Source organism: Phalacrocorax carbo, chromosome 3 (genome assembly GCF_963921805.1).
Source record: "Phalacrocorax carbo chromosome 3, bPhaCar2.1, whole genome shotgun sequence".
NCBI lineage: Eukaryota > Metazoa > Chordata > Aves > Suliformes > Phalacrocoracidae > Phalacrocorax > Phalacrocorax carbo.
This window is the reverse complement of record NC_087515.1, coordinates 115,256,391-115,269,607: the sequence shown is the minus strand read 5'-3', so window position 1 is coordinate 115,269,607 and position 13,217 is coordinate 115,256,391.

Below are 13,217 nucleotides of genomic sequence, written 5' to 3'. Positions count from 1 at the left end.
TGCTAAAAGCTCATTTGCACATGACTCCTAGAACAGAATCTTTCCAGTGTAAATAGTATTAAGTAATGCTCCTGTTTCTTTCTACAATAAACGTTTACTCTTTCATAACATAGTGCATGCATTTTAACCCTCACAAATCCATTGAGAAGATGGAAAGTTTCTAGAAATTATTTCAGTTTCCTAATTAATGTATATTCTTGACCTAGGCTGTATGTTTGTGTACAAATATAAAGATATATAATTTAATATAGTTTATCATAACATATATAAAGCATAACTGTAGTGTGTATAAGCATAGAAGTCCGATTGTATTGATAGATATTAAAAAAATAACTTTAAACATATCAATAAATAGACAATAACTTTATTATCCCAGTCTATTCTGAAGACAGTGTAACTGTAGCAGCTGAAGGAGCTAGAAAGAATTAATTTTGTTGGCCTGGTGTATTTGGAGCACTTTACATCTTGCCAATTTCACACTTTCTCTTGCACGGTCAGTTTTGATGAAGTGTGCTCTAGTTAGCCCTCCTGAATGCTATCTTCCCAGGATTTCCTGATTCAAGCATTTTGTATGGCTTTATGCAACTTCTGTGTGTTCAAGATTCAGGGTACTTGGTGTTCTTAAAGTCCTAGCTCCTGAAATAATTTCCCCATGTTCAAGTCTTCTTAAAATAAAGACACATTTTAACCTTTCTGGCTTTTGCAGAAAGTTTGAAAATATGAACATGAAAAAATTAAGTGGCCAATTAAAAAAAAATACAACCACTGACCTGTGCTAAAAAGATCTCTGTTTTCAGGGCCCAAGTCACAATTTTCATAGGCAATGCTTTTCTTGGAATTGCTGTGCAGGTGAGATAATAGCACTTGATTTTTGTGGAAGCAAAACCAATTCTTTTTCTTATGAGATGGATAATGCTTTGAGGGATATTTTTCATGTTTCTATTTCAGGTGTGTCAGTAGAAGCATTTTAAGAAGTGTTCAAGTAGACCGTATACCATCTAAAGTCAAATCAGTATTGTAGGAAAAGTGCTTCAGGTTTGAAATCTGATGTGTTAGCAGAAGTGGTCATTAAAACAAAGTTTGTGTGACATTTTCATTACACTCTTATTCAAGTGTTTCTTCATAAAAGGATGTATGCTTTCTTTTGTCAGGAAAAGTAACAACAATGTTTACAGAAAGCAGGTTTTTTGTGTTATAAGATTAGCATGGTGCTTTACATCATAAAAATGAAACTGTAAATATCTTGGTACTCATGTGTATTGAGAAAACAGCCCCTCTACACATATACTATGCCTTCTGAGCATTAAAATATGAATGATTAATTCAATACAAAAATTAATTAAGCAATCTGACATTTAAAACAATCCCCAGTTGTCATTGTCGCTTCCAATGCATGTGTAATAAAAATAAACAAATTACTAGCTTGTTAGATAAATTAATGGAAATGTTTAAAATTTCTTCTAAAAGTCCTTTTAGTTGCTTTTGAGAATTTCCCTGTGTAGTTGAATATAGTCTGAATAATTCATGAGAAACCCCCCCAAATATCTCAAAGATACTTGCAATTCCCATGCTGAATCAGACAACATAGATGAAAAAACCCTACAAAGAATAATGTTTTTCAGTTTAAAAAGTGAGTTACTCAAAGTTTTCAAAACTGTGGTTTTTATTTTTGTCCGTTTTTTGAAGTCAGGTAAATAACAGATAACTTTGAAACAACTTACTTAGCTCTATTGGCTACACAAGGAAGATGGGCTTTTATCTATCTCAGGACTGCTGTTTCATCAAACAGTTAAAATTATGTGAGGTAGACTGAAATTAAGCATCAATACTTTTCCTAATAAAAGTAAGTGATAAGGAGAACAGGGTAAACTTTTAATAGTTTCCAGATATTAAGCTGCAGATTTCAAAGCAATTGACATGAGCAACTGATGTCAGGTTTTTAGAAGATCTTGGGACCTATTCAAGAAAAATTGACCTAAACAGAATTCTTAACTTAAAGAAAAGTTAGCCAGATTTTCAAACCCCCAGATATGGCAAAACCAGTGGGAGTCGCAGTGAGCTGAACCCTAGGGTACCTTAGCCATGTCATGTAGATGCTGAAAGGAAGCATGACATGCAAAACTGTTTCTGAAATATAACATGAAAGTTTTATTTTCCAACCACCTTAATTTCATAAAGATTCACTTGCTGCCATGTCTACATCAGGGATGTGGAGTCCCAGTTTATCTAACAGGGAATTGAACCTGCATGTGAATTTTTGGCACTGAGAGAATAGGTTGTATCTGTGGGAGTGCCTATGCCCTGTGTATGTGACCACACCATGTATGACCCCACACATGTATACAAAGACCAATGAGAAGAGGTAGATACCTGTGACGGCCTCCAGAGGAACACCCTGTCTGCAAACTTCAGTGACAGAAATGAAGCAGACGGCATTTCTTCCCTGAGACTGTTGTGACATCTTACCTAATGCCATCAACAGTGTATAAAGACTTAACCAGCTCTGACTAGATGCCTCAAATTTAGGCACAGCTATTTCCTCAATTCAGGCTTCAACTCTTTCTCACTGAGAAAGCAAAGTTGTCGTATTTTTAACCCTCTCTTTAAGGCACTGTAGAGGCATCCACCAAAACAGAAAATTAATAAATGAAGAATCTGCTGAAAAATTAATAGCAAGTTGTGTCCGTCACAATGGATGTCTTGTGTTAATTTTATTAATTGAGTGAGTGTACATGTTTGTAGGCTTATGTGTGTTGTGCTGACAAGAGCTGAATGATGAAAAGGAGGACAGAAATTTATCTTTTCCAGTACAAACCTAACAGGTCTGCCAGTGATAAGTGACTCTGGAACCAGGAAGTATACAGGATTATGATGAAAAGACGTGCAACATAAGAAGTGGCATTATATGAACTAAAACTGAATTCTGACTTTTAAGATTCCTTGCTCAGACACGAAGATAGAAGTAAAATCCTCAGCTTACTCAAATACATTGAGTTTCATCTTCTGGTTAAGTTAGTGTCAAAGAAGCCCAATAAATTTTATGATGCTCTAATTAGCACTCTCACAAGCTGTTAGCATTTTTACTTGCAGGCAAGTGGCATTCAGAGAAGTGTGAAATTCTTCTGTCTTTGAAAATATTAAGGAAACCAGTTCTTCTGAAATGAGGAAGGCCACCTTAAAAGCCTGTAAATACATCAATGGAAACTGGAACTGATTCTTAGCAAGGCATATTGGATGTCTACTGTGGAATGAATTAAATGAATAATACTCCCTAAAACTGTAACTTCCCTGTGTACCTACTTCATATAAAAACTGTTGGTTTATTTATATTAATGTTTGCAGTAATTAAAGTTATATGAATCACATGCTCTTCATTTGCAATCACATTCAGTTGTAAATGAATGTAACTTAATTTCCTGTGGGTTCCTGACTTTTAGTCGATTGACCTTTAAATCAAATGATGCTAATCTCTTCTGCTATCTGCACCTGTATCTAAAAGCCTTTCTCGTAGAGTATTTTGGAAGACAAGATGCCATATTTGATTTTCACTACTGTTTACAACCAGGATGAAGATTACTGGGAGCAAATTTATGAATTTTCATCCCCAATTTCTCTTTTACCCAGTCTGCTGTTTTTAGGGGGATGGTGTATGGGACCTCTGGTCTTGTTTGAAATTAGACAACAGGTTCAACATACACAAAAAAATGTGTGACTAAATTCACTGTTTTCATCAGAAACAAATGAAAAAAGGTACACAAACTATTCCTTCCTTTCAGTACTCTTCAAGGTGATGTGAGGATAACTGGGGATGAGATGATCTATCCTCAAGAGGGTAATTTAGAGAGATTGTTAAAAGAGGACACAGACACACACACAAAAAGATTCTTCATATTTGTTTAGAGGAGGAAAACTTTTGGAGGTTGGACCAAGGAAATAATATAGATAACAGTAGCACCTGAACTACTCCAACTCTTTTCTTCCTCCACCCTGAGAGAGCTGCTGAAAACCACTTCCACCATCATAGGCTTCCTGCCTAATCTAAGCCCCTGACAGGAGGGACCTCTAAAAATCACTCTTGCTCAGTGAGGTTTTCTAGAGGCAAAAGAGATGAGTAATGAGGCAGCATCTCCTTTTATCAGCTTCTAATCTCCTCTCTTTTCTCCATACTGCAGCCGCCCACCAGGCTCCCTCATTTGGACTACTGACCACTAAGATCAAAAGTACCTAAACTGGCCAATCATTAAGCTGAGTATTCTAAGTTGAAGTACTACCTAGGCTCCACTGACTAGATCTGCATTGACTATAATGGAGACTTAACTGTTACATGTGTTGGCATCTACATGTAAGAAACTATGTGTTTTAATGGATGCCTCTGTTAGGGTTTGATTCTGTTCCCTAAACTCAGGTCATAGGGTAGAACACAGGAAAATATGTATGACGTATGAGTTGACACAGACTGTCTGAGATATCTCCATTGAGCTGGTGCAGGATCTATGAGGGATTTTCTTTTTTCCCCTCTGGAAAGGCCACTAGCGCCTAGGAATGATATCTTATGACATATGATATAAAGCTTGTGTTTAAGAAAAAAATTTCCCTCCTTCAGGTCATCTGAGTGTCTGCCACTGTGCAAGTGCAGAAGTAAACCTGAATAACTTACACAGAGCAGAAGCCCAGCTCTTGACTTTAACTCAGGTGTTGCATCAGAGCTCTCACTGCACTGCTTCTGAATGTTACCTAGCACAGAAAGCAGACTGTGATTTTCGAAGGCGACAAAGTATGTAATGGGCATCCATTAGTCCTGGATGAAGGTACTAGAGACTTGCTTCTGAAATATCTTGCCCTTCCTTTACAATGCCTGATTTGCACTAAGAACTTAAGCTTCCTTCTTTCTCCTCTCCCCTATGACTCTACAAGTCTTCAAAACGGTCCTAATTATCTACCAGGCAAGAAGTTACTTTTGTGCAATGAGGTTTTTTTCAGTCCCTTTTTTATAGGTATTTCATTTTGCATAAGCAAGTAAAAATTAACTACAGCAGGCACTTGAACCAAACTCTTCTGCTACCCAGATGATCAGTCTTCCTCCTACACTATCTCAGTGAGGCTTTTTCTTAATTTGTTTTTATACAGAAAATTATTATACCATTTTAGATATCAAACTCCACTTGAGAGGCTGGATCAGATCCATCTTTCCAAATAGATATATCTACAGTGCAGGCATTTACATATGAATAAATTATTCAAGGACATCTTTATAGTCAATGATAAATAAATGATAATGTGACAGTGTGAATAATTTTATTCTAAAACAATTTTTTCATATCGGTCTGATGAAGTGCTTTCCTCTCTCATTTACTTGGCTATCTCAGTTGCAGCCATTTAAGGTAGGTGAGATATGCCTCACTGTCTGGAACTCATAGAAGGAAAGCAGATCTTCCTTTCAAGTTTAAGAGGGCTGGGACTCAATCCTCTAGCCTGCCTTCTCAGCAGTTTCCTAAGCCAGAAGGGTTGAGTTAAGCAATTTAAAGTACCTAACATTAAGTGTGCAACACGGAACCCACAATTTCTTTTGTAAGAAAACATTAAAATGAGATCAGTTTTTCCCCTTTAGGTGCTTCCTTTAGAGGACCAGTTATCAAAGACTCTAGATTACTTTTTCTCTATATTTCATTCCTAAGGAAAACTTGTAGTGTTATAGTCATAGTGCAAATGGAACAATTTGTCATGTTGTGTAGGCTCTGCAATTTTATGTAGTGGTGACACAGCTCCCCAACTCTTCAAGGTTGATTGAAAGTACATTGACATAAAAAATGTCAAAGTTCAGTTTCAGAAAACTACTCATTGTAACTGAAGCCTCCAGTGGTAAAATAATGACAGAAAATACTGCAAAAGCCCAGTGGGTTTTAGGAAAACTATGTGATTATTTTCAAATTCAGGGTGAGGTATAATCGGGAGGCAGTTGTTATCCTGAGCACAATTTTAAGGTGTATGTGGTTTTAGCTCACTGTTCCTAATATTTGCACTTTAGTTACAATTTTCAGCAGAGAGGTTAAAATATCTTATTTCCTTGAAGCATGGTCCTTCTGACTCAGATGCAATCACATTTGCTGGCAATAGGGGAAGCTAATACAGCTGCTGCTCCTGTTAAACTCATTCCGGACAAAAAGAAGAGGTTTTGGGTTTGCTTCTTGTTTCCAAAGTCTCAACATTTGTAAGAATTTATGCCTTACTCTTACTCTTTTAATGTAATAGTGTTTAGCTTCTGAGGATTCAATATTTTGTTTTTATAAACCTCGAGCACTCAAGAATGCTAACATCAATTAATTAAGGATCTAACTAGGATTGTGAATTTAATCAGTTTGATATTGATGAGCCATATAGTTTTATGTGGAGGGGAGGGTTTTTTCACACTTCTAAGGAAAAAAGTGAAAGAGAGAGGAACAGAGAAGTCCGCAGGGCTTTAAATAGATGCTTTTGTCTGTTAAATAGTCAGAGAGATTTGTTAATTAACAGTTACAGTAGGAATGTAGAATTCTGTGACTGCAAACAAAAATAGTAGAAAAGCTGATGACCATGTCACTATGAACAAGGAGGGGAAAAAACAGCAATAGAAGGATAGCAGAAAAAAGGCAAGCTGACATCTTTGAGTACCTCCTCCATGTGGACCAGAGGCAGGGCAATGAATGAACACACCATTCATCTTGATGGCAGAAGACCTCCCAAGATGAGTGATTGAACAAGGCAAGCAATGCTGACAGAGGTGACAAAAATGGAATACATAGCTTTTTTGGCTGAAAACAACTTGGCTAAAGATTTTCAGAGACACAAGGGGCACACAAGCACAGAAATAAACTGTAAACCTCTGCTGCACCCCAGATATCTTGTTAATGTGCTAATAGAGAAGGTATGTTGTTGTATGCATGTACTTTTTTTTTTTCCATAGTTTCTACCAAAGACTGGGAGTCAGTGCACCCTCTAGTCCATATTCCGGGCCTCTACTTATCACTGGCAGGAAGGAAAAACCTATTTAATTTACTTACAGTAATAGCAGCAGCAGAAGGCAACACTTACTGATATAGAATGAAGACAAGAAAACAGGATTAGTTTTGAGATCTGATATCTTTCAGCTCCCCAGGCCGGCTTGAATTCTAAGACCCATGACAGGTAATGAGACACCAGAATTTAAAACTACATTATCCTGATTTATCAGATACTTTCCTCTCAGCACTTTGCTCTGCTTAAGGATCCCTGAAGCCAGGGATTATTCCTGTATACACCAACAGAAAGCTTGGAATCATGGCTTTGCAGCACTGCATATTGGTTCCTAACTCAGGCAGTATCAGACTTAAAACTTTCATTAGTTCCTCACACTCACAGCACATTGGTAGTTTTTTCCTTGCTACCACACTGTAAGTGAAAACATGCTTCTGAATACTGCCATAAGCAATCGCTTTTGAGTGCAAGATTATACCATAAACCATGAGAAAGGGACAGATAAGGAGTCCAGAACTACCCAAATGCTAGATAGCCTTAAACCTCTCATTAATGTCTCTGTTCCTATGATATACAAGAGACTTACATAGTCTCTGAATTTCTTTCCGGAGGAATCTGATTCTCCCAACTGGCAATGCAAAAATGCTATGGAGACTGTTCCTGCTGTATGCATCGTACAGATGCCTGGGTCTGTACAGTGAAAATTCTTCCCCAAATACCAGCAGATCATGCCTGATGCTGGATAAGCATGTATCTTTTACAAATTCACATCAGCAGTGACTTCATCATGGTAAAGCCTGAAAGAGGATTTTTAACTACCAGAGAAATGACAACTGCATACATCAAAATATTTAGAAACATGGAGGAAAAGAAAAATGCAAATTTACTGTTGCCTTTGGTTCATGCAAGTCTATTAAAGTGAAAGCAACACTGTCTTCTTGATGTATGAAATAAATTTGTTTCCAAGTATTTAACACCTCGATCACTGCAATGACTTGATTTGACTGTAGCAAAAAGAAAACAAAGTATGCTGAAGAAGGCATTAGGTACGTACACTCCCTCAATTCAAAGAGGAATTCTAATGGAAATCTGGGGATGTTGCAAGAACTGCTGCTTACTTAAAAAGACTCTTCTAGATGTACAGTGTTCTCAGGGCACTTCAGAGCATAATAGAAGTTGATGGGAAATGTACAGCATATTGAATCATCTGTAAAGAAATACTAATAAGATTATTGTTTTCATTTCACTTTTCAGTGTAGGTGTTAACGTCTATGAGTGAATGGAGTCTGATCCCCATTTATATGAATTAGTTTTATGAGTTAAATGAAGCATCAAATTAACTTCCCTTTGAATTATTTAATATCTTACAAAATAAATAAACAACTTGGAAAGAACAGAAATGAAACTATTTGGATGACTGGAAAAGTCATATGCCTTATTATGTATAATTTCTGAGGAAAGAGCCTAAAAGTAATCTGTCATAAAGTTTTACATGTTTACTGACATATCTCTTCTGCTCTAGGTTTTGTTGCCATCATTGGATTGTATCTGTGTGTGCAATTACATTTGTTTGTACAGCTGGTATGCAACACGAAACTCTTCTTAAAAGAGTAAAAGGATGGGAAGAAGGCTAATTCTGTGAATTCTTAAGTATTGCGTCGTCCTGCCTTTCATTTACAACTGGATTATGGGGCTGCTTCTATGCATAACATTAGTAACAAAGCTGAAGAATCAGTGTTTGGTCTTTGAGGGCTTCCTGACCTCATTTATAAAGAAATCTTTTCTTCATGATGAACCTACAGTTTGGTAGTCCAAACTGAAGCAAGCATATATTACACAGCTTCATTACAGTCAAGTAGTTTTACAGTCTGATTTTCCTTTAAGTTGCAGTAAAGGAGACATGATCTGGGGTTTTTTGTTCTTTACATGGCTTTAAAGAAAAGGCCTTGTTAAACCACTGCACTTCATCTTTTAACTATAAAGACAATCACATTAGGGATAGGTTAAGTAGAATCAGACCAGGGGAGACATTATTTCCTCCAAAAGTACCCCAATTACACCCCTAGAAATGCTGGTGCATTTAAAATCCATACTTTATTAATTGTTCTTTACTATGAGATGTAATCTATCCCTCCCACTAGGTACCAAGAGGAATAGCAATTGAATTAGTCAGAAGACATACATTTGTCAGCAAATGGGAAACCACCATGGATAATAGAATGAAGGGATAAAAAGCACAGGCCAACAGGGGAACTAGAAGTAGTAGATCTAAAATTAAAAAAGATTAAGCAAAAAGGGCATCTGATAACAGATGGGTCCTTCTGGGAACGGAGCCTTCTGAGATACTTGCCAGGCTGAATGTGTGGAAAGAAAGGAGACACTTCAGCTTCCAGTTCTGTTGCAGGGCACACACAGGGCTTTACAGCAGTTCATAAGCTTGTTTGCTGTGACGTTTGCTTACGGGAGTTCCAATTTTCTGCTCACTCTCAACTTATTTTCAGATAGCTGTCTACTGTGTTTACTGCTTCTGTGTCTCCTTGACCACCCTTTTTTTAGGAGGGCTAATAGCAAGATTCAAAAGTCACCAATTAGTCACCTGAGAGAATGGGGTGAGATGGAGTTTTAAAGGGAATGGAAAGAAACAGACACTTTTAGGGTCCACTGGTGCATGAGTTGTTTTGCATCATGAAGTGTCTTTTTTTCTGTATTCACGGTTGGCCATGTGCCACATACAGCTATCCTCATTTATCCAGATGTATCCAAATCTTACTGTCATATGACAGTTGTAAATTCCTACTTAAGACCATGTGCTGGTTTTGGCTGAGAAGGGGTAAATTCTCCTCACTGTGGGGGTCGGCTACCTTTCCAGCTTCCCACACTCTGCCGCGTGGCGGGTGGGGTGGGGAGGGGGAGGGCTGGGAGGGGCGGGGCCATGGCAGGGGCGGCCGACCCCGACTGGCCAATGGCAGGTTCATCCCATACCACGTGACACCATGGCCAGTACATGAAGGGGGGGCAGGTTGTGGTTCGGGGGTGGGCGGTGAGTGGCTGTGTTGTGTCTGGTTTGTTTTGGTGGTTCCCTCCCCTCCCCTCGGGGCTTTGTGCCTCTCGTTGTTCTCCTTTACATTGCATTTCTGTTGTTGTTTCTTTTAATTTTAATTATTAAACTGTTCTTATCCCAACCCACGAGCGATACCCTTCTGATTCTCTCCCGTCCCACCAGTGGGGGAGTGAGCGAGCGGCTGTGTGGGGCTGAGCTGCCAGCCAAACCACGACAGACCATAAGGGCAGAGCAAGGAAAATATAAGTCTTTTGCTGAATGAGGTAGGTATTTTGGTTACAGCAGACACAGATAAGGCCTTCTTAACCTTCACCTTCACTGCTTCAGTCTCCCGGGCCTCTGTGCTTGAACGATTGGTTCAGGAAGGAGAAGAGGGTAAGGACTGAGCAAAAGATTATGTGAGAGAACTTGATCCATTCAAGTCCACAGAATCTGGTGGGCTGCACCTGAGGGTACTGAAAGAACTAGCAATGCTCTTGCAAGGCCACGCTCTACCATCTTTTAAGTGTGAAGACTGAGGGAGGACCCCAGTGACTGGAGAAATGCAAATGTTGTAACCATCTTCACAAAAGGCCAGAAGGATGCTCCAGAAAATTGCAGACCTGAAAATCTTAGTTCAGTCCCTCAGAAAATCGTAGAGAAAATTCTCTTGGAAGTAATTTTTGGACTTATGATGGAGAAGAAGGTGACTGAGAACAGGCAGCTTGGGTTTACCAAAGGTAAATCATGCTTAACCAATGTGATTGGTGTGGACAAGGGGAGAGCAAAATACATAAAAATAAACTAGGCTACAACATGGGAGAATTATTCATGGTTTAAAGCACTGATTGTATAAAACTCCATTCTTATGGTTCTAGAAGTGTCATTAAATCCCATTGATTTGTGTAGCTTTAGAACTAAGCTACTATTAAAGCTGTCTAAAAGTCTTCTGTGCAGTTCCAGCAAAGGAGATTAAACTCTATGTTGCACTGTGTTGGCTCTGCTATGGGTACCATGGCAATACAAATTCACTTAAGCTGCTCTCCATAAACCATATACTCCATAGGAACCATGAAATATCAATGTGACATTTATTAGAAAAAAAAAGTTTTTAAAGCTTCTGAGCTTGCACAGATGTGTAACTCTCCATCTTGTTGTATTGTAAAATATTAGCTTTTAATACTTTATTACTCCCAGGGCTCATACATTATAAGTGGAATTTTACACAGCCATACTGATATTAGTCACAAACATGACTCTCACTAATATTTTTTCTCCAGTTAATTATGTACTGAAAGAGTATGAAATTGTAAAAGCTTGAGACAAGGTCAAACTAATTTCTTAGTGATGTAAAAAATATTCCTTTCTCATAAGGAGTTCTGGGTTTGAGATCTCAGAGTTTGATCGTTTAGCTAATTATGCCATTAATTTACATGCAACAGTTCTTCATCAAGGCCTGTCTAATACTAGATTTTTTTCACTGATACGTCATGTATTACATTTAATACTACTGAAGCTCTATTTAAAATCATTATCAAATTTTGGTAACACTTGGCAGGGCAAAAGATACATTTTGTAGCACTTGTTGAACAAAGTTCTATTCTGTGAGCCAACCTTAAATGCTCCATTTTCCTTACACACCCACAGATACTACAATAAGTTATTTATAGTGTTAAGTACTGCTGAAAGCACTCTGCTGTGATCTTGTTTGCATGCCTACTCAGAGGATTTGAGGAACTCCTTTATTCATGCTGTGTTCATAAGAAACACTTTTGAGATAAGAGATTAATAACAGCTTTACTCATTGTTACAGTATTAAAATGTGAGATTTAGTTTGGGATATCATGCCAAAGCATTGGTGGAAACTTTCGCTGTAACAGCTACCAGTGCACATTTTAAAAATCTTTCATTAAATATGGGGGGTAAGGGAGGGAAGGAAAGAAAACAGGTTAAGTATTTTAATTAAAAGAAGTGAGCAAACTTTCTTATGGATGGAGGTTTGTTAACTGTATCCGTTATTCCCTTTCCCTTTAGCAGGAAAAAGTAGTTCTTTTATCTGTTAGTCTTCATTTCATATTGACCCTCTTTTCCTTGGGATGAAGACAAAGCCAGGTTAGACAATAACGATCTATTGTTAAACTTCCCTGTAAAAGAAAGCAGGATGATCTTAAATAAAATGCTAGGAAGAACATTGTCAGAGACAGAAAATAGAAACGGTTTTCTTTCATTTGAACCTTACTGATGGATATTACTGACAGCATAAGGTCTTAGCAGCCTGTCTGAGGACTGAAAAACTTCTTCCAGTGTCAATCTATTTAAGTCATTGCTTTTTGTTTGCTCTTCTAGTCATACATTCCCAGCAGTAATAGAAGAAATAGAATTGATTTGGCAGTCTGAGCCAGGCTATTAGGCAGAAATCAGAAAGAAAAAGAATAGGAAAGGAAAAAGAATAAGCTGGGAGGAAAATGATGCATCAGGGAGGGGAAAACAGCAGAGCACTGAGCATCATATCCTAAATGAAACTCAGGATTTAGCCAAAGCTATTTTCCACTCTCTAAAAAACACATTCTATAATAAGACCTAGAAGAGTGAGCAGAGAGCTAATTCTTTTTTAAGAAGTCTTTTAATGATTAAACCTTTAGTTTAGTTGCTATCTGGAGAAAAAACCTCAAATCACAAAACTTTCTAGAAAAAGGGGAGTTCAATCCTGATTACAGGGCAGTTCACACATCAGCCTCCTCAGTCCCACAGGTGGTGGTGGTACCCCCTTCTGAAACAGCCCACATGTCAGGACTAGGGGCAGAGAGGTCTGCGAGATTACACTTTTGAGGAGCTGCGAGAGAATCTGAGGCTCCTGGTTCCTTCCCAGCCAACCAGGCAGCCAGCCAAATAGAGATAAACTTAACAGCACAGGTCTTCCATCAGTCTCTTGGACAGCTGCTTGAGGAGAAAAGTGAATGAGATGAAGAAATTTGGGTAAGTTGCGGTGCATATGTTTATGTGAGCGCTGTTGGAACATGATCAAAATTAAACTATCTCTGCTTTTTATTTTGAAGGTAAGAAGAAAAAAAAGGTAGATATTTCATTGTTGATTTTAACAAGGATGATGAAGCTGCCTTATATTAGAACAGAGCACTAAACCAGGAGCCTGAGATAGTGCAGCAAAAAAGCAGCAGTGTCTCAGATC